Below are 27,078 nucleotides of genomic sequence, written 5' to 3'. Positions count from 1 at the left end.
ACAATCTGTTTATTTTACAATGTTTAGCAAAAACAATAATAGATGCTTGTAAACTACATTTTAATATTACTTGCTGTTTAGCCGTAGTATCCAAGAGCGCCCAAACGTCCAAGGCCATATCCAAAGTATGCTGGATAAGCAGGGTAGTAGCCTGAAATTACAAAGTAAAAATGTTTTACAAACCTACCTAAAAAAAAAAAAATGTTAACTGAGAAATTACCATTTCTGGGACTAGATAACCATTTCAGGGGCTGGATAATGGCCATATCAGGAACTAGAAATCTCATTTCTGGAACCAGATAACTGCCATTTCTGAAACTAGAGATGAGTCGAGTCGAGACTTAAGCCTATCTCGACAGTTTGGCTCGAATTCGAGACGAGACGTCTCGAAATTCGAGTTGAGACAAAATGTAAGAGTTAAAATATACGCACTCATCAGCCAGAACATTGACTACATACCTAATTGTCAGTATGTCCACCTTTGGCACGGATAACAACGCCGACGCGTCTTGGCGTCCATGGTAGGTCGCTGGAGAGAGTTGGCACTACATGCGCACACACAAATCACCTAATTCCCGTAAATTCCGGAGAGGGGACGATACACTGACGTCACGTTCAATCACATCCCACAAGTGTTCGATTGGGTTCAGATCGGGCGAGTTGGGGAGCCAGCACATCACTTGGAACTCGCTCCTGTCTCTTTCGAACCACTCCATCACACTTCTGGTCTTGTGACATGGTTCATTTTCTTGTCGAGAAATGCTACTATCGTTGGAAAACATGGTCGTCATGAATTGGTGTACGTAATCTGCAAGTAGTGCGTAATACTCCTCGGCCATCATGGTGCCTTGCTCGAACTCCACTAGACACTTGGATGCTTATGTGAATGTTCCCCAGAGCATAATTAAGCCGCCACCAGCTTGTCTCCGTCCCGCAGTACAGGTGTCAAGAAGCTGTTCCCTTGGAACACGACGGATTCGCACCCTCCCATCGCCTTGATGAAGGTATCGGGATTCATCAGACAATGCAACGTTCTGCCACTGCGAAAGGTCCAGTGGCGATGGTCACGTGTTCATTTCAATCGTAGTTGCCGATGTCGTGGTGTTAACATTCGCATATGGATGGGACATGGGCTTCGAAGGCCCATCGTTAGGGGTGTTGACACACTTGTATCTTGCCCAGCATTAAAGTCTGATGTTAGTTCTGCCACAGTTCGCTGCCTGTCCTGTTTTACCCCTCTGCTCAGCGCACGGCGTCCGACGTTTGTAATAAGGTGGGAGTTCCTAATCCTTCGACGATTGGACGTAGTTTCCCCTTGGTTTCGCCACTTGTTGAAGACACTAACCACAGCACTCCTCGAACACCCGAGAAGTCCTGCAGTTTCCGAAATTCTCGTACCGAGTCTTCGGGCCATTACAACCTGCTGTCGGTCAAACTCAGATAGATCGCACGTCTTCCCCATTCTATACACGGCCAGCACTCTCACTGATACTACATGTACCGTACATGTGTGTAACTAGCAGGCATTCCGCGGCAGGTGGCGCTCCTATCGCCTGGACGGGTTTATATCGATTGTAGGTAGGTTGTCATAATGTTCTGGCAGATCGGTGTATAATAAATTTAAAATGTAGGAAATTTTCAACATTCTGATTAACTTGCAGGAAATTTCACAAGTTATGACAAGAAGCAACTGGCTTAGATAAGACAACGGATAGCTGATGAGGCAATCTTTTTCCTGGTTTTTGAGGTGTGCGGCATTGACGTCAACAAATATTTCATACCTTGTGAAATTTTGATGTTTGGTGCTCATCAGTCGCGCTTTCATTTTTTGTTCGAAAGATTAATGGGGCAGACTACTAAATATTTTTCAAAAGCTTACAAATATTCTTTTGCCCGTTTTTCGTAAATGAAAAGAGATAATGAAATGTAACTTACCACAATAATAGATAATGTTATTCTACACCCGAAAATACGAATCGGAAGAATTATCAGTGCTGCCATCCATAGAAATTATAGTGTGTCCAGAATTTGAATTACCCAAAATCTAGGTTAAGGCAGCGACCAGAAAAATGAACTCAACGGTAGTTGATGACTAATCATGTTGTCTTGGTTCGTTGTTAACTACTTTTTAAATAATATTTGTACTTACTTTGTAAGAACTTACATAAATTATGTCATAATAAATAAGTTATCACAATATAAATAGAAACATTATTTTAAAAGTAGTTAGCAAGGAACCAAGACAACATGATTAGTCATCAACTACCGTTGAGTTCATTTTTCTGGTCGCTGCCTTAACCTAGATTTTGGGTAATTCAAATTCTGGACACACTATAATTTCTATGGATGGCAGCACTGATAATTCTTCCGATTCGTATTTGCGGGTGTAGAATAACATTATATATTATTGTGGTAAGTTACATTTCATTACCTCTTTTCATTTACGAAAAACAGGCAAAAGAAAGTTAAGTTTATGCGTTCTGTACCTTTCTAAAGTAATAAACGCTGGAATTGGTTTCAAGGCTGTTTCTGAGTGAATACTTTCTTCAAAATAATATTTAAAATTATAGAAAGATTTTCGAGACATTCGAGTCGAGTCGAGATGAGTCGAGATTCGAGACATATCTCGATTCGTGCGCATCCCTATCTGGAACTAGATAACCAGGGTGACCAGAATTTTCACTGGCGAAAACGGGACGCAAACGAATCGGGTACGGGGGGGGGGGTGTCTGACTTCCAGATTGCATTTTGGGAGTCAGCAGTGTTCTCAATTTACAAAATACACAAGTAAGAGTGATAACACACCGTTTCTAACTTTACGTGTACCACACAACAAATAATGGTTCCTGATTACAAGTTCTACCCAACAATTCTTTTAACTAGTTTAACACTTAGAATTCCCACTTGAAACACGAACACTCAATTCCTATTTGAAAATTCAGAAGGTCTAGACACGGTTGAACCTTGGCAACGAGTGTTGATACGGAAGAGAGTGGAATTTGCATTTACGATTTATATTTTGAACAATAATTACGGGACACCTAGGTCATTTTTACTTAATAACGGGACATTTAGGCGTCCCGTTCGAGAATCAGAAAAAAATAGGACAACGGTTGGAAAAAAGGACAGTCCCGGCTAAAACGGGACGTCTGGTCACCTTGTAAGATAACTGCAATTTCAGGGATTAGATAAGACCACTTCTTGGACTGGATAACTGCCATTTCAGGACATAGATAACGACCAATTATCAGCATGAAGAGTTATTAGGATCTCGCAGTGGGAATTAAATATTATTTTTGTATCTGTTATTCCCACGATAACACTTGAATAAAGGAGATATTTTGAATTTGTTTCTTGTCATAGATAGCTAAAGCGATTATTTTGGTCAAGGATCTTTACGAGAGTCAATCTATTAATGTCCTGAAGAGCAACTGTAACTTACTTTCATCTGTTATACTCCCCACAGTAGTTCTTGAAAGAAAGCGATATTTTTTTTTAATTCTGTTTTTCTTCCTTTCGTTTTTTCGAAAAGTTCATTAACGAAGTTTAATCCGCTAGTGTTTCCACAGGTAAGGGCGATTGACATATGTCCGTTACACCACACGAAAACTTTGAAAAGGAAAGCGATTTTTTAATGCCCCGTAATAGATAATTAAAGCAATTATCTCGGCTAAGTTCGCTAATGAAATCCATCTAACGGATAACGGTGGTTATCCATATTCTATTCATTCATAATGGTAACTTTCGTGTGGTCCTCGTCACTAATCTTTATTAGTTTAATATTTTTAATTTCATGTTAACTATACTCAGGGCCGTCGCATGGGTTGTAAGTGCCCGGTGGGAGAATTCCAAGACCCCCCCAGTGTGTTATGAGAAACAACCAGAATTTATTCTGTACTCCTAAGTTTAAATATGGAATGTGAGATCATAATGTAAGATAAATGAAATTAGTATTATGTCACTTTTTAAAAGTGAATGGCTTTTGTAGTTAAAATATATGTTAATGAAAACAGGTTTTGAATGATCGAAATTGAGTGCTATTCTTGCTTATTTTGAACTTGATACCCTACACATCAACATAGTAATATAGAATATACAAATAACAATACAAATATTAAGAAGCCCAATGTGTAAGTGATAACAAAACCTTTGTTATTTTCTGACTTTTGCTGAAAAACAATAAAATAAACTTTTCTTTCCTTGCGATTAACACATACATTTTTCAGTAAATTAATCATAGCGTTAGAATACTAAAGTAACATTTTCAGGTGACGTTTGTAATTATTTATGAGTATTTGCTTCAATTCAATCCTACAATTGTAATTTATATTCAAAATCAAAATGTACGGTTTGTTAATGTTTGTTCTGCAAGATGAAGTTAACGATACGTTGTTCCGAAACATGTAGTGTAAAGATCGTAAGAACTATAATAGTTCTTAGTGGAACATAAAAATGTTATTGATGATGATAAAAATATTAATAAATTAAAATAGAAGTGAGCAAAATTAACTACATAATGACACATACATATTTTATTCAAACACTAAATGGCATTCTCCTGTCTTTTCTGTGAGCAAATGTGGACAATATCTCCTTCAAATGTAACTTTCTGGCTTCATGACTTTCAATAGCTACTATGGCCAACGAATTAAGTCTTTCCTGGGCCATTGTTGAGTGTAAATACGTCTTTATCAGCTTTAAGGTACTAAATTGTCAATGGGACAGGAATACTTACATAAATGTAAAAAATAATAAATAAATAAATAAATAAATAAATAGAAATAAAATTAAAAAGTAGATGTTTGTTGGACACGAAAACGATTTGTGTTGTTGACATTGTAATAGTTGGCAGAGATGCAGCCAGGATTTCGATTCCGGGACGCCGGAAAAGAACAAGACAGAGATGGAGTGGGTCAGTGGGTCGGTGGGTCAGTGGGTCAAGTTTTCTGGGTGGGTCAGTGGGTCGTGGGTCAACAGCATGTGACCCACTGTGACCCACCACCCACCGTGACCCACTGTGACCCACCACCCACCGTGACCCAGTGCGACCCACCGACTCAGTATGATTTACCGACCCTCTCTGCTCACTGCATTGTAGACAGTATCTTCTGAGGACTGGTAAATTTGTCTCCATTTTACTTTCAAGACCTTCATTCCCTTCCTTTTCCACTTGTTTCTGTCTACTTACCTGAGGTGAGTATATGTAACCAAGTGAAAAAAGAACTTCAGGCACTTTTGGATATTGATATTTTTAATAGTAATAATAGCAATAGGACTTACACTACTACTTGCTTTCGAGACCTGTGAGTTTTTAGAGCTATCTACTGGAAAAAATACATTTTTGAATCACTGTAATATATAAATTATTATATAAAAAATGAATGTAACTATGTGTGCCTGATCATCACGGTCAAATTGCAAAGTGAAATGAAATTATTTTTGGTATATAGTTAGGCCTTAATCCAAATTGGGATGTTATATTGCTTTTATTATAATTAATAATATCCTAAGGAGGTAGTGAGGATCCGAATTTTTGCGAAAAAAAAATTAGTATCTCGCAAGCCGTTAAACTTACGGAGATGAAATTCAGTGTATTAACTCTTTATTGAAAATAAACAGTGTGTGTCCTAGCATTTTTTAAAATTCTCCTTTATGTTGGGGGGGGGGGAACTTTCTATATATGGAAAATTGGTAGTGAATTGGTTTGTAAAAATGATCGAAAACGATCGATGTTATTTATGAAAAAAATCAGAAACAAAAATACAGTGCTTGGCTTCATATATCCATTGCTTTCTGCTATAATAATTGCTGAAGCTTATATTTATTATATGGAGCGCTCACAGCACAGGGCAATCAACCTATAAAGTTGTGAGAAAAATGGGCATAAAATTTGTGCTGTAAGCTTAATTACACGGAAATTAAAAGTTTGAATTGTACGCATAATTGTATGGAAAATTTTACACTTTTTTCCCTTTACGTTGGTCTACTTACTTTGATTTGGAACTTTGAAATTTCATCCTTTTTTCCACTGAAAAGTATTGATAATTCAACAAGGAAATAATTATACTATGATAATTTAATTGAAATTCATCGTAATTTGGCACATGGCAAACAGCAGTGTGGTAATTGAAGTTGAAGAAGGAGGGAAATTCCCATTTAACTCTGAACACTTTCCAGGAACCTCGTTCCCTTTCGTTTTCTAGACGGGGGAGGGAACTGGTAATGGTATCAAACCTTCATGTGTAATTACAAAAATTAAATTTATAAACAAATAAGAAATCATCGGTTTATCAGGCTTTAATTGATAATTTATTCACAAGATTCCCTATCGAAGGCGTGGTAGATGAAGTTTCTGTTCTACATGGGTCGACATTGCCAACTGACATGGTCGATATGGAAAAGATGTTGTATGGTGATAGAGTGATGATATTTCTTGCTGAGTATTTCAAAACTGACCAAGAAAAATCGTTATCAGACTTAAGTCTAACAAGCAGATTGCCGATGAGAAGTTGCAGAAATCGGGTAGAAATATTATCAATTTCCACGAAAGAGTGCGAACGGGAATTTCCCCTTATGAATTTACAGATGACTAATATTAAAAATACACCAAGTGCTCAAACATTGTCTAACTTGTTGCTCATCAATGTTAATGGCCCACCGCTAGACAAGCTCAAAGTAGACGAGCTAGTTATTTCTTGGCTGAAGGATGGACATCATTCCACTGCGGATGATTTACCGCCAAAAAGTTACCAACAGGAAATAAATCCGATTTCAGATTTGTTTTAAGGTGGAAAATTACGTGTTACGGAAAATGTATACTTGTATTACTAATGGCTTATTTGTGTTATTCAACTTTGTACCTAATTTTTAGTAAGTCTCTTCTTTGCTTTAGGTAAACTACTTTGAATAAATATTCATAATAATTGCAATTAAGCATATTTGCAACTTAGATTTAACATGGTGTTTTAGTGATTACACAAATTACAATTATGAGCATACTTTATGGAGATTCTCTCACAGAGGGTACCGAGCACCTTTATACCCTATGAACAACTGATTTTTTAAGTCTTTTGTGAGAAAAATACTGTGAACTTAGAAATCATAACCTTTTCCATATTGTACAGGGGTATTTTCATGCGAATAGCTTCTTGTGGGATGCGTTCAGAAATTAACACTTGCAAGAATACTCTCTTAGGGCAAGTATATTTTAGGCACACACTAATTTCTCCCCATCTCGAACTGTTTCAACTTCCTCACTGACAAACACTTTACCATTTTATATCGTAAAGGTCAGATCCACTTGCTGGTGCTTGAGCGATTGACTAGAAATTCAAACTCCGATTAGTGACAATTTCACAGTCTTGTTTTATTACAAGTGTAAACTCTTTAGTCAGTTTAGAAGAGGCCGTGGATCGTGTTCAGAGTTGATGACGATGGATTTTGGTGAGTCAGAGTAGGTCAAAGTGGATGAGAGTGGTTCATGGTGGGTGGTGGGTCAGAGTGGGTCACCGTGGGTGGTGGGTCATGGTGGGTCAGAGTGGGTCACGGTGGGTCGGAGTGGGTCGTGGATCCGAGTGGGTCATGGTGGGTGGTGGGTCAGTGGGTCGTGGGTCAAGTTTTCATTGACCCACGCCAACTCTGGAACAAGGGCGCCCATCAGGGGGAGCAAGGTGGGGCGCTCGACCCCTAGAGGAAATTGTACTTCGGAATATCGAAAACCCAATAGAATTTTTAGAATAGTTACAGCAAAATTTAAAACTATATTTGAAATATCGCTTTTTCTTGTCCCCCTTGGAAACCACAACATGGGCGCCCTTGGAAAAGAGTGTTTGGGAATCCCCCCGAGTACACAAGGTGCGGCAGTACCCTTCGAAACTTTTTGTAAAATTTAAGCCTTAAAATTGTATTGTAATTTCTTTTTTAAAAAACTGTTTTAAGTTTAAACCAATATAACATAGCCTAAATTTAATTTTTAAAAATATTTATTTTTCCATTTTAGTCGGTCGAGGGTACCGTTGAGCCTTTTTATGGCTACATGCCTGATAGTTAATAAACACTACAGAATTAAAAGACTGAAAAAATATTTATTCTGTTATTGATTGGAAAGTATATGCAAAGTTATAGGCCTATTTGTGATGCTAACCGGTTATTATCAACTGGTGTCATAATAAGCAGATAATTGTTGTATTGCAGTTATGGTGGTATTACTAAAGCATTTCTTGGACGGAATAGGAATAAAGAAATGTTATGAATTCTACTGAAGTTTCTTCAGTTTATAGCAAACTGTCACACGGATAACAAGTAAGTAATAGCAGATCTCGGTCAAGACAAAATCTCTTCTCACAGAGGGCCCACGCGACGACTCTGACTATATTGCTCGAAAAGTTACTTTGATACTGAGTAGTTACAAAACACGTCATTTCCTGTTTGTTGACATACGACGTTCAACGATTAGTGCAACGATTGAGAGAAATAGAACGAAGAAGTGGTGGTTACTAGACAGAAGGGTGAACTATTATCTGTTCCAATTTACCTCTAAACCGCGATAATCAAAGACACATGTAGCTGAAGCATACTGATTGGCCTACTGTCGCTTGTACTCCTCCGCAAAATAGTTAATCATTTTTAATTCTTTTATTATGAAACAAGCATATAAAACTACGACATATTAAGTTATAAACATGTAATATAGATTATCTAATATTTCAATGGAGCATGTCGAATGAAACAATAGAAGTATTACATTTAAACAGTCATTATGGCGCCAATTGAACTGTTTGTGTGTTGTGCTTTTATGTTTGAAATAATGTTGACATTAATTATGTTTCCGCGAGTGTTGTAGTAAAACACAAGCTAAATCTTTGTACAATGGTGAAAGGCAGCTTGTGATGGATGTGTTTAATAAATTCTGCTTACTAACGAAATTGAAATTTGTAATTTTTTTTTTTTTTTTTTTTGTGTGTGTGTGTGAATGACATAATTATTAAGATGTATCTGTATAACTTACTCCTCCCTGTTCAAGAGTGGGTGATGCATCACTAGCTAATATAGTTTTGAACAGCGGAAGGATACAAATAATTTTATCTTCGTTTAGAGGTAAGCCGGAACAGATAACAGATGGTTTGGCAGTCTCCCAAGTGCTTTTAAAACATTGATTGTGCAATAGAGGTTTTGTTTCGTTATTTCTATTGCCTTTGTCGACGTGCTGCTGCTTCTTCTTCTTCTTTTTGTCTGCTTATCTGTTTATCTGGTTTATTGAGAATGAAAGTAACAAATTGAGGGCATGGCAACTCAGTGATAGAACGCTTACCGCTTGTGCGTAGGGTCTCTGGTTCGGCCCCTGGTCCAAGTAGGTTTGTGGTAGACAACATAGCGTCCGTGGTTTTGCTAGGATACTCCCATTCCCCCCACTTTATAATTCCACCAATTCCTCCATAATCATGAGGGCGCGGTGGCTCAGTGGTAAAGCGTTCACATCCGGTGCTTGGGGTCCCTGGTTCGATCCCAGCTCGCGCCGCATGGACTTTGTGGTGGACAAACACCGTGCTTGTGAGTTTTCTCGGGGTTCTCCCGTTTCCTCCCACTTTCTTCATTCCACCATTTTCACTCATCTCTCATCATCACCGTCTCCTTTAGCCTAACCGGCATAATCGTGGGACGTAAAATTTAAAGATTTCATTTCATTTTCTTCCATAATCATTAATTTGCTTCAATCATCATGTCATTAGCCTAAAGGGCCGTAATCATGGGATGTTAAACTGAAAGATTTGAATATGAAAATAACAAAATATACGTCACAGAACATTCAGACAGAAACAACTTGATTAGGGACTTACCTGTGACTATTCACAAATATTCCTATGAATAGGGATATAGGAATTATGTCAATAGGGTCTATTTCGTCACTATAGGGATTAATGAGGTTTATTATCGATATTTAAGGAGATTGGTTTTATCATAAGCTCCTTTATATACCGGGTGTATCAAAAGTCCGGGCTATAGGAACTCCGTTATGAATGAAGATACAAAAAAAAGGGGGGAAAGAGGTAAGTCATGGAAATAGCAGGTTTTCAGTCTAAAATGATGGAATTTTTGCAATCGCACCAGCCGTTCTGGTAAGTGGGCTCGTAAGGCGTATGTTGAATGAAAGATTGTTTCCAATTGCCGTTCGAATGGCACGTAGAAATGACACAGGGAGCGTGCACATTGTTGTATGAGGAAACATTGTTGTATATAGAACAATTCAAATCCGTTTCCCAATAATGCTATATTGTTGATATTATGACGACCCAAGGGAACAACCTTCTAAACTGGCAATATTGGCCACAAAAAAAGGCAGAAAAATATGAAATTAATAATGATTACAAACTTCTAAAACGCTTGAGGATATAATTTGAGTCAATTCCCTTCATAATTTATACAAACTCAATTTGCATAAAGGCTTTCTACATTAAAATACACACAATAACGACATCGAACTCCAAAGTTAATTTGAATGATTCAACGAAGTTACCGTCATTTGTGATTGGGAGATAATTATTATTGTTATATCACTAGCTCACATTAAATAACCTAATTATTTTAGGAAACATAGTAGTGTAATTATCGAAATTGATTCGGACGAAAAGATCCAACGAGTGGTTGAGCCCTGCCCAGGCCTGTAGCCAGCCCAAAAATGTAGGGGGCGCTCGGCTGAATTTAGGGGGCCCGATCCAACCATATTATAGTTCATTACTATATTATATTTCATTTGCAAGCCTACCGTGAAATTTTTAGGGGGGGGGGCAGCCAAAATTTAAGGGGGAGTCTCCGCTAGACTCCCCCGGGATACGGGTCTGGCCCTGCCGTAGCAGCTATGTACGTAGTCGTCGTCTATGCGGGACGGTACTCCGATCAGGAATCATTCTTTCTATTCATGCATTTTTTTTTTTTTTACATCTTTCTCAATTAGCGACCTTGTGCTTGTAGCAATTCAATTATCATTATCTCGCTAGACAAGTGACTGTCATTTGATATTTCCATTAGTGATGCGTTGATGAAAGTTGTCTTCTTAACGCGTGAAATGAAATTAAATATTCCAGTTTAACCACAATCATGTATTTAGGCTAATGGAGATGAATGATGAAGGCAAGTGAATAATGGAAGATTTGCTGTAATGAAAATGTGGGAGAAAACTAGAGTGTCCAGAGAAAAGCCACGGACACGATGTTGTCCATCACAAATTTACTTGGCCGGGAATCGAACCATGGGTCCTGCGAACCGAAAGTAAACGCCCTATATAGCACTGAGCACCGTTCCCCTCTTTAAACGTAAAGGTTACTAAACTATTTACGAGCTGTTTCGTAGCTATAGACTATGGTTAGCATATGAGTTTTCGGTAAGTATATCAAGATTCAATTCTCAATTGAAGCTCACGTGGTTTGGGGAACACTTAACGCTGTAGATCCAAGTGTCAATGCGGAAAAGGAACGCTAAGCTTCAAATTAACAAGAATCGCCGACTATTTACTAATTTAAACATTATTTTATAATCGATATTGTGTCCAGAATTTTAATTCGATCGTACAGAACTAAGTTTTACTAAATGGTAAAAATGTAAGTAAAAGTCAACTCCGTTAAGGCAGACCTCGAAGGTCAAAGGTCTGTCCTCTGTACAGGACGACACTCCACGTGCTCAACTATGACAATAACACCCAGTAGACGACGGGTATAATCAATTAATACATGATTCGAGAAAGGACGAAAGTCATCATTCTGAGGAAGTACGAGGACTCACGTGGGTAGGGTTTATAGACACCTCAACATCTTCGAAGGCATCAGTCTGCATTGGGACTGAAACCCTTACCCACTTTCTCTTGGCTGCACTGGGCCCTGAAAGTTCCTTACCACAATATCTTGGCTGTGTCTGGGTCATGAGAGGTACTTACCAGAATATTTTGGCTACACTGGGCCCTGAGAGCTCTTTACCACGTCTTGGCTGCGTCTGGGCCCTGAGATTTCTTAACAATCTCTTGACTATGTCTGGGTCCTGAGGTTGTTCCGAATCTTTTCCTTGGCTGCGACTGAGCCCTTGGACATCCCTAATAACCAATTTCCAAATTAAGGGACTCTATGCGTTCTTCGGACTAGCTATTAAAATTATACTATACTGTAGTGGAGTTTTATAACAAAAACTGTTGTGGGAAAATGTCCAATCTCGTGTACCATCAATTTTCGTCCTCAACCTGCTTTCCGTAGAAGTTTACAATATGGAGGTGCTCTGGTCCTCGCTCCGCCTTCCTTTAGAGCCCCAGACACTCCTTTTAAGCTAACCACATATTGACAAGATAACAGGACAGCTAAGCTAAGATACGAAAAGAGAGAAGAAGAAAAATGCTAAGAGATATTGAGAAATCTGAGTGCATTTGCTGTATGCCTCAATCTCAATGTGGGAGAGGTCTTTGTCTAGGGCAGCGTTTCCCAACCGGTGTGCCGCGGCACACTGGTGCGCCGCGAACGGACCGCTGGTGTGCCGCGATGAAATCGAAACAAAATTATTAATTCTATAGCAACCAAATTGCAAGACATAGGAAAAAAATGTATATTTTTGTATTTCACATTACTATGAATTTCTACCATGGAAATATTACTGTAATATTATTCTACATCTATTACTGTGTAGCAGACAGTATTTCGGCTCGTACACATTTCCACGTTTAGCTGCTATGTTACGCTTCAATTGAGAGTCATACTAACACCGAGAAATGGAAGCACTTGTACGGTACGCGTCAAGTGAACGTTCATAGAACACTCATTCACACGTGAATGACAGAACAACACTTTGTTTAACAGCTCTGTTTTGACTTCGACGCATCGCTGTGTAATTGTAATAGTATGCACCGGTTTTGGTTAAAACAGCAAAGTTAAAAGTACAAGACATTTGTTTGTTCGTTCGTTATTTAGTGATGTTCGTTCTTAGTGAAAGGTTGGATACAGTTTTCAAAAAAGAAAGCGTATTTTTAAAAATCTGAGTCCTATATTTCCTTGCAATTGTTTTTATTTTAAAATCAGAATAAAAAATAGCATAGGGGAAAACCAGTGATCGAGCTTTCATCTCTGTGAGATCAGTAATCACAGAAAAGAAACTACCATGGTATTTTTATATTTGCAAATAATAATAATAATAATAATAATAATAATAATAATAATAATAATAATAATAATAATAATAATAATAATAATAATAATAATAATAATAATAATAATATCTCTGAGTGTGCCGCGAAAATTCAAGTTACACCCGTAGTGTGCCGCAAGTTGAAAAAGATTGGGAAACGCTGGTCTAGGGGATGATTGCGTCAGCATGCAGTACGAGGCTTTGTTCTAGTGTTCACAGTTTCCTGTCCATACCGCGGCTCGTCTTGGTTGTTCTCTCCTTTAGTTAGCCTTAAGGATTCTGGGTAGCTTTGGAAGGAGTATAGAACGAAACAAATTTCCGTCGCCAGCGGGGATCGATCCCGGGTCTCCCAGTAACAAGACAGATGCCTTACTAACTACGGTACAGCAGCTGTCGTAAATCTATTTATTCTTAACTACAGTGAAATTTTTTGCTTTATTCACTCATTTTGAGCTGTGAGAAAGAAGAATTTAAGGTTCCTGGAGTACACCCTTGTATATAACGGTATTATTACATCTTTGAATTAGAAATAACTTGTAAAACTATTGTAGAATATGAATACCGTACATACAGAAACAGTGCTTACCATATGCCCCATATCCACCAAGACCATATCCAAGTCCATATCCGCCATAACCTCCAAGGGCGTATCCTAAACCAATTGCACTGGAAGACTTAAGATCTTCTTGTGGCTTCTTTGCATCAGTTGCCTTCTTCTCTTTCTTCTCATTGGCCATGGATATTGCCACAAAGGCCATCAAAGCAAACAGAACAAAAACCTAGGTAATAATAATAATAATAATAATAATAATAATAATAATAATAATAATAATAATAATAATAAATGTTGAAAATACTTCAGAACGAAAGACAGGTAGTCTTTCTAAAGCATCTTTTACCAAAATTAGAAATATTAAAATAAATAAATGTCACTCTTCTGTGGCGAATTAAGATCTAGAAGTTCTTATGTCATTCTTAGAGAAAGACAAACAACAATAGATGCGATCTGCTAGTTATATATACGAGGTATGTTCTAAAAGAAACCAAACTTCTGAAACAGCGGTCCAACCAGCAGAGGGAGAGCACCTAGCAACAGATTTAGACAGGAAACTACATTATGCCTCGTTTCGGTATGACCGTTATTCGCCGAGCTACAGCCACTGAAGTCAGAGCATGTGCAACCTGTTCGTTAGACTATTGATACAGGGACAACGAAAGAGCTTGAAGAACAACGTGTGAGTAAAATTTTATTGCAAAACTTGGCAAAATATTTGCAGAGACATTTCAATTGCTTTTCAATTCCTTCAGGGTCTCGTCGTCCAGAAAATGCACGCATGACTCGGTCAAAGATCAAGGTTATGTTAGTTATAAAGCCATCGTCCATCACGAATTTGTATCACGTTGTCAGATGATAAACAAACAGCTACCAATCAACTCAATTGCCAATGTTTGCCCTATATTGTAATTAGCCGCTTTGCCGAGCATTTGCCAACCAACTCAATTGCCAACGTTGGCCCTACGTTGTAATTGGCCGCTTTCCCGAGTATTTGCCAAGAACTCAATTGCCACCGTTGGTCCCACGTTGTAATTGACCGATTAGCCTAGGATTTGCCAACCAACTCAATTACCAACGTTGACCCTACATTGCAATTGGCCGCTTAGCTAAGCATTTGCTAACGTTGACCCTACGTACTAATAGGCTGATTTGTCGAGTATTTGCCAACCAACTGAATTGCCAACGTTGACCCTACGTTGAATTGGCCGCTTTGCCGAGTATTTGCCAACAACTCAGTTGTCAACGTTGGTCCTATGTTGTGATTGGCCGCTTAGTCGAGGATTTGCCAACTAACTCAATTGCTAAAGTTGACCCTCCATTGCAATTGGCCGCTTAGCCGAGCATGTGCCAACTTTGACCCTAGGTACTAATTGGCTGGTATGTCGAGTATTTTTCCAACCAACTCAATTGACAACGTTGACCGTAACTTGTAATTGGCCCCTTTACCGAGCATTTGCCAACAACTCAATTGCCAAAGTTGGTCGTACATTGTAATTGGTCGCTTTGTCGAGTATTTACCAACCAACTAAACTGGCAACATAACCTCAACTAAAAACGTAAAATTTAAATTGATACTGGGAAGTTTACTTGGTCCAGCAATATTTTCATTTTGAACCATGAATTATTCAACTCTATTGTTACCAATACCTATACCATGCCGACTGTTAGTAAACGTAGAACCTACCAAGTGTGAGTACTAGAATATCCTGAAACAAGTCGCAATACAAAGGTAAGTTATAAATTTTGCAATATTTTCTCAATCCAAATATAGCAGGCGTGGGCTTACGGTGATAGAGCGCAAGGTTAGACTGGCTGAAGATGTAGTGTGGCAAGCGAATTATTTAACACGGAGGCAGTGTTTCTTACAGGATGTATTTGGGGCTCACTGCCCACCCGGAGCTCTGAGAGTGCCCCCCGGACGAGACCAAACTAATACGTCTATAATATAATAACAAATAAAATAATACCAGCAGTACCCCTCCGGAATGCTACGTGAGCCCCCCCCCCGGAACATTTTTTCTGAAAGAACTACTGCACGGAGGTCGCCACTCCATCAGCATTTTCAACCAGTTTTTAGTGTCAATGACAGTGAATTCTCAACAACGTCTGATACGTAAACCTTTACTGTACGAGTTCGAACTCAAGCATCTGTCATGCGAAGTGGATAGGTGCAAAAAATGAATTGAACTTTTCAGTTTAACATCCCACTATTATACCCTTTAGGCTGAGAGAGACGATGATTAAGTAAGTGAATGATGGTAGAACATTTGGTGAAATGAGAAAATGGGAGGAAACGGGAGTACTTCGAGAAAACCCAGACACGATATTGTCCACAACAAACTTACTTCGCCGGAGATCGAACCAGGGACCCCGACCCCACGCACCATATGTAAATCGATCTACCACTGAGTCACAGTGCCCCCTTGAGTAGGTGCAGTAAACCAGAACATAGTATCTCATTGGTCCAGATATTTAGTGGAGGCTGTAAGAGTGTCAAAGATCAACCAATAACCTGCTCCTCCAGGGTGACAGTTTCTGACGTATTACGACCCGCAATTGAGGAATATCTACCCATCACAACACGGCGATTGTCAAACAAATTCAGCATGTCCTACCACCACTGCAGTCGTCACTTTTACGAACTCGGGATAACCATCGTAGCTGTCGTATCGTGCCATATGAGTTGACACTAGCTCGGCTCAGAGGAGAGTGAACGTGTACCGACAGCTGCTGTGAAGTTCCGGGAGTAGTAGTAGGGACCCCGTTATGTCCAGCCGAGTCAGCAAAAATTTTTGTGACGTCATAGGTCAAAGGTCAATGACCTTGGCCCGGGGTCAATGACCCAGGGGTACCTAGGACCACCCCCTCTAAATTTTGGCAGGGGTACCTTGGCCCACCCCCTAAATTTTGGCAGGGGTACATAGGACCACCCCCTTAAATTTTGGAAATTGCCAAATCTAAAAATTGGGTATGGTAGCCTAGGACCATAGTATGTACCTCTATTAGTATTGGGGGTCTATGTCGTTCCCTTTCATGGGTAAAAAATTGCCAAAAAGTCAAATTTCGGGGGTTTTTGATCTAATTTATCCCCTTGGATGAGGTGTTATTATCCTATATAGTTATATGGGCGTATACAGGGGTCCATTACCTTTCATAACATATGGGTACATTAATGCACCCCTTGAAAAATTTGGGAGGGGTACCTTAGCCCACCCCTTAAATTTTGGAAATTGGCCAATTTAATCATTGGGTATTTTAGTACTGGACCCTAATATGTATTAGGCTAAATTTGGGTGGTCCACCTCGTTCCCTTTTAGGGGTACAAAATTGCCAAATTTTAGTACAACCACGTGTTTGGTTTTTAACCTAATTTATCTCCTTGGATGAGGTGTTATTACCCTATATGGTTATATGGGCGTATACAGGGGTCCATTACCTTTCATAAGACATGGGTATATTAATGCACCCCTTTAAAAATTTGGGAGGGGTACCTTGGCCCACCCCTTCATTTTTAGAAATTGCCCAATTTAAACATTTGGTATTATAGTATAGGACGCTAATATGGACCACTATAAATTTGGGTGGTCCACCTCGTTCCCTTTTAGGGGTACAAAATTGCCAAAATATAAACGTAAGCAATACGTTATACCACGTGTTTTGTTTCGACCTAAGTTATCCCTTTGATGAGGTGTTATTACCCTATATGGTTATATGGGTGTATACAGGGTCCATTACCTTTCATAAGACATGGGTATATTAATGCACCCCTTTAAAAATTTGGGAGGGGTACCTTGGCCCACCCCTTCATTTTTAGAAATTGCCCAATTTAAACATTTGGTATTATAGTATAGAACGCTAATATGGATCACTATAAATTTGGGTGGTTCACCTCGTTCCCTTTTAGGGGTACAAAATTGCCAAATTTTAGTACAACCACGTGTTTGGTTTTTAACCTAATTTATCTCCTTGGATGAGGTCCTATTACCTTATATGGTTATATGGTCATGTATAGGTGTTCATTCCCTATCATAAGACATAGGTACATTGGTGCACCCCTTTAAATTTTTAGGAGGGGTACCCTGGCCCACCCCTTCAATTTTAGAAATTCTCCAATTTAAGCATTTGGTATTATAGTACAGGACCTCATTATGTATCATGATAAATTTGGATGGTCCATCTCGTTCCCTTTCATGGGTACGAAATTGCCAAATTTAGGTACAACCACGTGTTTGGTTTTTGATTTAATTTATTCCCTTGGATGAGGTCCTATTACCTTATATGGTTATATGGTCATGTATAGGGGTCCATTTCCTATCATAAGACATAGGTACATTTTTGCACCCCCGGGAGGGGTACAATGGCCCACCCCTTTAATTTTGGAAATTGTTCAATTTAAACATTTGGTATTACAGTATAGGACCCTAATATGGATCACTATAAATTTGGGTGGTCCACCTCGTTCCCTTTTTAGGGGTACAAAATTGCCAAAATATAAACGTAAGCAATACGTTGTACCACGTGTTTGGTTTTTGACCTAATTTATCTCCTTGGATGAGGTCCTATTACCTTATATGGTTATATTGTAATGTATAGGTGTTCATTTCCTATCATAAGACATAGGTACATTGGTGCATCCCTTTCAATTTTAGGAGAGGTACGTACCATGGCCCGCCCCTTAAATTTTGGAATTTTTTTGATTTAAGCATTCGGTATTATAGTACAGGACCTTAATATGTATCATGATAAATTTGGATGGTCCACATCGTCCACTTTCATGGGTACGAAATTGCCAAAATATAAACGTAAGCAATACGTTGTACCACGTGTTTGACATTTTGACCCATATGAGGTCCTATTACCTTATATGTTTATATGGTTATGTATAGGGGTCTATTCCCTACCATAAGACATAGGTACATTTGTGCACCCTTTTAAAATTTGTTAGGGGTACCTTGGCCCATCCCTTAAATTTTAGAAATTGCTCATTTTATATATTTGGTATTATAGTACTGGACCCTAACATGTATTATGATAAATTTGGGTGGTTTACCTCGTTTCTCTTTCATGGGTACATGTTATATGGGTATGTACAGAGGTTTATTACCTTTATATGTTTATGTTCCCTTTTAAATTTGGGGAATTATCAAATAACAAAATTCGGTAAACCTTTTTCTAGGACCCATTGTAGATGTTGGTGTTTCTCTTATGGCCAAATATTCAAAATTTAAAGGTTATTGACCGGCTTTATTATTGAATAAGTACAGGATTTATTACTTTTTTCATAACACACAGGTGTATTTGTGTACCAATCTTAAATTTTGGGAGGGGTACATTTCTTATTGTCATATCAATAATTGGTAATTGGATAGTATCTCATTCATTGGGTAAATCATTGTGAAATATGAGTATGATCACGTAATCAGTTATTGACCTATGATGGAATTAGGAGTCCAGGACATTGGAACATTGAAACTTTGTAGGATAATTTGAGAATTGCGTCATTGGTTTTGATTATTCCCGCCAAATATAAACGTAAGCAAGACGTTGTACCACGTGATTGACCTTGATGAGGTAGTGTACAGGGATACATAGCTAACCTTATTGAAACTTATGACTCATAGTCTTAAGGGAATACATGCTACAACACTGGCAAAGTTATTGTTGATGCAATTTGATTGGCTGATCACTATCTTTCGTGCAATCTGATTGGTTGATCACTATCTTTCGTGCAATCTGATTGGTTGATGAGTTTTAAATCTTTGCTGTATTCAGTTTTTAAGTTTTGTTTTACATTTAAAAATCTTGTTTTCGTTCAACATTTTGCACTCAATGATAAATATGATCAAAACCGTTTATTTGTTAATCGAATAGTTAAAAACCGGATAAAGTTTGACGGTTAACCGTGAAACGTAAAAATTTTTTAGTTTGAAATTTTTTTTTCCTTGAAACATTTTGTTTGAAAATTCTTGCTTTCAAATTTTTTGTTTGAATTTTTTGTTTGAGAATTTTGTTTGAAATTTTTTTTGACAACTTTTGTTTCAAAATTTTTTGTTTGAAATTTTTTTCGTTTCAAAATTTTGTTTGAGATTTTTTCGTTTGAAATTTTTGTTTGAAATTTTTTTCGTTTGAAATTTTTTGTTTGCAAATTTTTGTTCGAAAATTTTGTTTAAAATTTTTTGTTTAAAATTTTTCGTTTCCAAATTTTTTGTTTGAATTTTTTTGTTTCAAAATTTTGTTTGAAATTTTTTTCGCTTCAAAATTTTGTTTGAATTTTTTTTTGGTTTGAAATTTTTTCTTTGAATTTTTTTTTTCGTTTCAAAATTTTGTTTCAAAGATTTTTGTTTGAAATTTTTGTTTCAAAGTTTGAGTTGACATTTTTAAAAGTTTGTGCACTTATTAGTAAAGAACTGGAACTGTTTAGAACAAAAACCTTTGACAACATTGTGGTGCAATAGTACACGTCAGAACCTGGGGTTGTACTTGAAATGAAAAAACACAATTCATTGAAATGGATCATTTTATTACACTCCACATACATCCATACCAGATAGTGGTTCTGGATATTGTCGATACAATGTATTTTGAACTTCTTGCACTAGTTTGTCTTTAGCGTATAATTTTAATTCCAGTTGAAGTCTTTTAAGGTCTAATGCAATATCAATTGATGGAAACTCAATGTCCATTTGATCACAAATAAACTGTTTATCAATACAGGTATGCACTAGCCGGAACTGTTTAGAACAAAAACATCTGGCAACGTTGTGGTGCACGTCAGAACATGATAATGCAACGTCATCAGTTTTGCATCATATATAAGTATCGTTCGAGTTAGTTAGTATTCGTGATAACGTCATCATGGCTACTTGTCTGCAGTTTCTAAACACACGTGATGTGATGAAATCATTTACCAAGATTACTGATTTACAACAGAATGTACCTTATAGAATCTTAGCTAGCCAAATGATCCCTACAAAGTTTGGATTAAGAATCGTAGTGAAGCTTGAAAATGATAAGAATATAATTTTACCAGCAAGATCATCAAAACAAGCAAGACCCATGGAACCATCAAAACAAGAAGAACTGCTGCGTTTCTTAAATACTGGATCTGTATCTTTATGTTACAAAGGATTCTTGGGTCGAAGTCATCAACTTGAATTTAGTACACAGCCAGATTCGTCAGCAAAATCATGAATCAGCACATTTCTTTCCAATGACGTCAGCTGTAGTTGTATGAATTTGGTTGGTCGGCATGACGTCAGCAACTGTGATGAAATCATGAATTCAAACGTCAGCACATTCCTTTCCAATGACGTCAGCAATAACTATAAACCAGCAAATACAGTGTCATCCCACGAAATCATTTGAGCAAGTGCTTTTCAGGAGGAAAGATGTGTACTTCTAACGATAAAGAGTTCATCTTCGCAAGCTATTATCCAATAAATATATTTCAAACAAAACATGTGATGATTGGTATCAGTGCTAGAACATTTGAACCTGTGATTCGATTGGGTAAAGCAGAACAATTTGGTGTACAACTGACCTGTGAAGAATGGCAAATATTATGTTCACGAATCGACCAAATGAACGATTATTTTCATGATGAGCTAAATGTGACCATAGTCAAATCATTAGGCTCAAATCATGAAGTGGTGCTGCGTACAGTCCTCGAAGAGAAGATGGTGTTGTTACGTAAAAAGAGTACATTCCATGTCCCTCGCAACATGGTGTATCTAACACAAACGGAATGGAACAAATTCATCAGCGTATTTCCGTGTGTTAAACATGCAGTGGAAGTGTGCAACAAAACTAGTATATTCCTGAAAAAGTACTATTTTGAAAAATGTGTTATGCATATTGTACAACATGTATCTAGATATTGTGATGGTTGTCAACATCGTTCGTGGGTGCATAACTGTATTGATAAACAGTTTATTTGTGATCAAATGGACATTGAGTTTCCATCAATTGATATTGCATTAGACCTTAAAAGACTTCAACTGGAATTAAAATTATACGCTAAAGACAAACTAGTGCAAGAAGTTCAAAATACATTGTATCGACAATATCCAGAACCACTATCTGGTATGGATGTATGTGGAGTGTAATAAAATGATCCATTTCAATGAATTGTGTTTTTTCATTTCAAGTACAACCCCAGGTTCTGACGTGTACTATTGCACCACAATGTTGTCAAAGGTTTTTGTTCTAAACAGTTCCAGTTCTTTACTAATAAGTGCACAAACTTTTAAAAATGTCAACTCAAACTTTGAAACAAAAATTTCAAACAAAAATCTTTGAAACAAAATTTTGAAACGAAAAAAAAAATTCAAAGAAAAAATTTCAAACCAAAAAAAAATTCAAACAAAATTTTGAAGCGAAAAAAATTTCAAACAAAATTTTGAAACAAAAAAAATTCAAACAAAAAATTTGGAAACGAAAAATTTTAAACAAAAAATTTTAAACAAAATTTTCGAACAAAAATTTGCAAACAAAAAATTTCAAACGAAAAAAATTTCAAACAAAAATTTCAAACGAAAAAATCTCAAACAAAATTTTGAAACGAAAAAAATTTCAAACAAAAAATTTTGAAACAAAAGTTGTCAAAAAAAATTTCAAACAAAATTCTCAAACAAAAAATTCAAACAAAAAATTTGAAAGCAAGAATTTTCAAACAAAATGTTTCAAGGAAAAAAAAAATTTCAAACTAAAAAATTTTTACGTTTCACGGTTAACCGTCAAACTTTATCCGGTTTTTAACTATTCGATTAACAAATAAACGGTTTTGATCATATTTATCATTGAGTGCAAAATGTTGAACGAAAACAAGATTTTTAAATGTAAAACAAAACTTAAAAACTGAATACAGCAAAGATTTAAAACTCATCAACCAATCAGATTGCACGAAAGATAGTGATCAACCAATCAGATTGCACGAAAGATAGTGATCAGCCAATCAAATTGCATCAACAATAACTTTGCCAGTGTTGTAGCATGTATTCCCTTAAGACTATGAGTCATAAGTTTCAATAAGGTTAGCTATGTATCCCTGTACACTACCTCATCAAGGTCAATCACGTGGTACAACGTCTTGCTTACGTTTATATTTGGCGGGAATAATCAAAACCAATGACGCAATTCTCAAATTATCCTACAAAGTTTCAATGTTCCAATGTCCTGGACTCCTAATTCCATCATAGGTCAATAACTGATTACGTGATCATACTCATATTTCACAATGATTTACCCAATGAATGAGATACTATCCAATTACCAATTATTGATATGACAATAAGAAATGTACCCCTCCCAAAATTTAAGATTGGTACACAAATACACCTGTGTGTTATGAAAAAAGTAATAAATCCTGTACTTATTCAATAATAAAGCCGGTCAATAACCTTTAAATTTTGAATATTTGGCCATAAGAGAAACACCAACATCTACAATGGGTCCTAGAAAAAGGTTTACCGAATTTTGTTATTTGATAATTCCCCAAATTTAAAAGGGAACATAAACATATAAAGGTAATAAACCTCTGTACATACCCATATAACATGTACCCATGAAAGAGAAACGAGGTAAACCACCCAAATTTATCATAATACATGTTAGGGTCCAGTACTATAATACCAAATATATAAAATGAGCAATTTCTAAAATTTAAGGGATGGGCCAAGGTACCCCTAACAAATTTTAAAAGGGTGCACAAATGTACCTATGTCTTATGGTAGGGAATAGACCCCTATACATAACCATATAAACATATAAGGTAATAGGACCTCATATGGGTCAAAATGTCAAACACGTGGTACAACGTATTGCTTACGTTTATATTTTGGCAATTTCGTACCCATGAAAGTGGACGATGTGGACCATCCAAATTTATCATGATACATATTAAGGTCCTGTACTATAATACCGAATGCTTAAATCAAAAAAATTCCAAAATTTAAGGGGCGGGCCATGGTACGTACCTCTCCTAAAATTGAAAGGGATGCACCAATGTACCTATGTCTTATGATAGGAAATGAACACCTATACATTACAATATAACCATATAAGGTAATAGGACCTCATCCAAGGAGATAAATTAGGTCAAAAACCAAACACGTGGTACAACGTATTGCTTACGTTTATATTTTGGCAATTTTGTACCCCTAAAAAGGGAACGAGGTGGACCACCCAAATTTATAGTGATCCATATTAGGGTCCTATACTGTAATACCAAATGTTTAAATTGAACAATTTCCAAAATTAAAGGGGTGGGCCATTGTACCCCTCCCGGGGGTGCAAAAATGTACCTATGTCTTATGATAGGAAATGGACCCCTATACATGACCATATAACCATATAAGGTAATAGGACCTCATCCAAGGGAATAAATTAAATCAAAAACCAAACACGTGGTTGTACCTAAATTTGGCAATTTCGTACCCATGAAAGAGAACGAGATGGACCATCCAAATTTATCATGATACATAATGAGGTCCTGTACTATAATACCAAATGCTTAAATTGGAGAATTTCTAAAATTGAAGGGGTGGGCTAGGGTACCCCTCCTAAAAATTTAAAGGGGTGCACCAATGTACCTATGTCTTATGATAGGGAATGAACACCTATACATGACCATATAACCATATAAGGTAATAGGACCTCATCCAAGGAGATAAATTAGGTTAAAAACCAAACACGTGGTTGTACTAAAATTTGGCAATTTTGTACCCCTAAAAGGGAACGAGGTGAACCACCCAAATTTATAGTGATCCATATTAGCGTTCTATACTATAATACCAAATGTTTAAATTGGGCAATTTCTAAAAATGAAGGGGTGGGCCAAGGTACCCCTCCCAAATTTTTAAAGGGGTGCATTAATATACCCATGTCTTATGAAAGGTAATGGACCCTGTATACACCCATATAACCATATAGGGTAATAACACCTCATCAAAGGGATAACTTAGGTCGAAACAAAACACGTGGTATAACGTATTGCTTACGTTTATATTTTGGCAATTTTGTACCCCTAAAAGGGAACGAGGTGGACCACCCAAATTTATAGTGGTCCATATTAGCGTCCTATACTATAATACCAAATGTTTAAATTGGGCAATTTCTAAAAATGAAGGGGTGGGCCAAGGTACCCCTCCCAAATTTTTAAAGGGGTGCATTAATATACCCATGTCTTATGAAAGGTAATGGACCCCTGTATACGCCCATATAACCATATAGGGTAATAACACCTCATCCAAGGAGATAAATTAGGTTAAAAACCAAACACGTGGTTGTACTAAAATTTGGCAATTTTGTACCCCTAAAAGGGAACGAGGTGGACCACCCAAATTTAACCTAATACATATTAGGGTCCAGTACTAAAATACCCAATGTTTAAATTGGCCAATTTCCAAAATTTAAGGGGTGGGCCAAGGTACCCCTCCCAAATTTTTCAAGGGGTGCATTAATGTACCCATATGTTATGAAAGGTAATGGACCCCTGTATACGCCCATATAACTATATAGGATAATAACACCTCATCCAAGGGGATAAATTAGATCAAAAACCCCCGAAATTTGACTTTTTGGCAATTTTTTACCCATGAAAGGGAACGACATAGACCCCCAATACTAATAGAGGTACATACTATGGTCCTAGGCTACCATACCCAATTTTTAGATTTGGCAATTTCCAAAATTTAAGGGGGGTGGTCCTATGTACCCCTGCCAAAATTTAGGGGGTGGGCCAAGGTACCCCTGCCAAAATTTAGAGGGGGTGGTCCTAGGTACCCCTAGGTCATTGACCCCGGGCCAAGGTCATTGACCTTTGACCTATGACGTCACAAAAATTTTTGCTGACTCGGCTGGACATAACGGGGTCCCTACTACTCCGGGCTTAAGCCCCCTGAAAAATTCAATAATCTATATTAAAGTAAATGAAATATGTTGCAGAATTTTCACATTTCCAGGAATATAGTTAGCAAAGCACCCCCCGAAACAAAATCGTAAATACGCCACTGCTGCAGATAGTCCAATACGAGGAACTATACTTTGATTGCTAATCTGCTTCGGTTGTACTGTAATAAGTATAGGTATGTTGGGTACCAAAATATTGGAAGACTTATGATTTATCTTTGTAGAAAACTAAATTGACTTACCTTAGATACCATATTGGAAAATGGTTCCTTATACAAGAGGTGCTTGTTACTGAAAAGAACTCGAGTATTTGAATACAAAGTCTTTTTAATGTTGAAGCAGTATTTATACCTTCGAGAAACATCATATTATTTCCTGGGAGCTCTGGAATTCTATGTAATGATTAAACAGTTTCCTCCAAGGATACATTTTCACCGTACACAGCCGACTTGCGTGATGATTTTCTAACAATAGAAATTTTCAGTGCTTCAGTTCAATCAGAGAAGGATATTGCGTATATTAAGACTGAACGATATCCCACTCATCACTGGCTTATTTTTTTATATGTATATATACAAGTTAATTGCATGAGCAAAACGTTAAAATTACAGCGTTTATGCAATTTATAAATGTTTGTTTTTTCTATCAAGCGAAATCATTTTTACAATACCGTACTAACGAAGAAATTTTAATTGGAAAAAAAGGCGGAAAATTATTGAGACTTACTGTACGTAAAGTATGTAAACACTGAAGAAAACAGGAAACTACAGCACATTGTGAAAAGTATATCAATCTTACAGAATTAATTGCATAATGCATTTCAGAAACAATGGCGTAACAAAAGGGTGAACGGGAATAGCCAGTTAATCATCCTATTACGTTGTATAAATGTTCTTAAGAGATAGAGTGTTATTAAGAATGAATCACTGTCCATAAATTCATTATTTATCATTTTACGCCAGATTTTCCTATGGGAGCTTACCATGAGTGCCGATCTTGGGGGCAACTATCCCGAAGTTTTCTTGGGTCACCCAATGTTTGGATATCTTTGCTTCGGTATCTAATAACGAGATACATACTTAAACGAGAGCTGTCCTAAGTTATACAGAAATCAGCACTCCTGGAGCTTGCTCGGGATTAGGTTCACTATCTCCAATAGGGACCGCGGTCCATAATTTCAATGTCTCGTGTAGGTCTACGGTTGCAGGATCTCAAGTTTTTCTCATAAGTTTTAAGCCTTACTGGCACGTTTTGTATTATATATTTTTAGTTTCCCTGTAAAATGATTTATCGCTTTTTGGATCAAAAGATGATTTCTCCCTTTTTGGGTTTCGAGTAAAAAATAAGAAAACTTAATTTAGGGTTAAAAAATTTTGTGGCCCCTGATCCAAAAATGCATCAACAGATCCAATATATAAAGGCAACCAAGAAAGTTCTTTTTTTTTTTTTTTTTTTTTTTT

The 27,078-nt window shown here is 37.1% G+C and overlaps 1 long non-coding RNA gene across 1 annotated transcript; it reads right to left on the bottom strand.

The window, feature by feature from the left end:
• On the bottom strand, positions 1-25,914 carry LOC145691683 (uncharacterized). The gene is made up of 3 exons (XR_014132496.1): positions 25,861-25,914; positions 13,742-13,934; positions 1-151 (listed from the first exon to the last, which is right to left on the bottom strand). It is a non-coding gene; the product is annotated as an uncharacterized LOC145691683 (long non-coding RNA).
• Positions 25,915-27,078: the final 1,164 nt, after the last annotated feature.

The sequence above is a fragment of the Thermobia domestica genome, chromosome 8, assembly GCF_964235325.1.
Source record: "Thermobia domestica chromosome 8, izTheDome1.hap1.1, whole genome shotgun sequence".
Classification (NCBI taxonomy): domain Eukaryota; kingdom Metazoa; phylum Arthropoda; class Insecta; order Zygentoma; family Lepismatidae; genus Thermobia; species Thermobia domestica.
The sequence above is the reverse complement of the archived record's forward strand: the minus strand, read 5'-3'. Positions and strand labels throughout refer to the sequence as shown.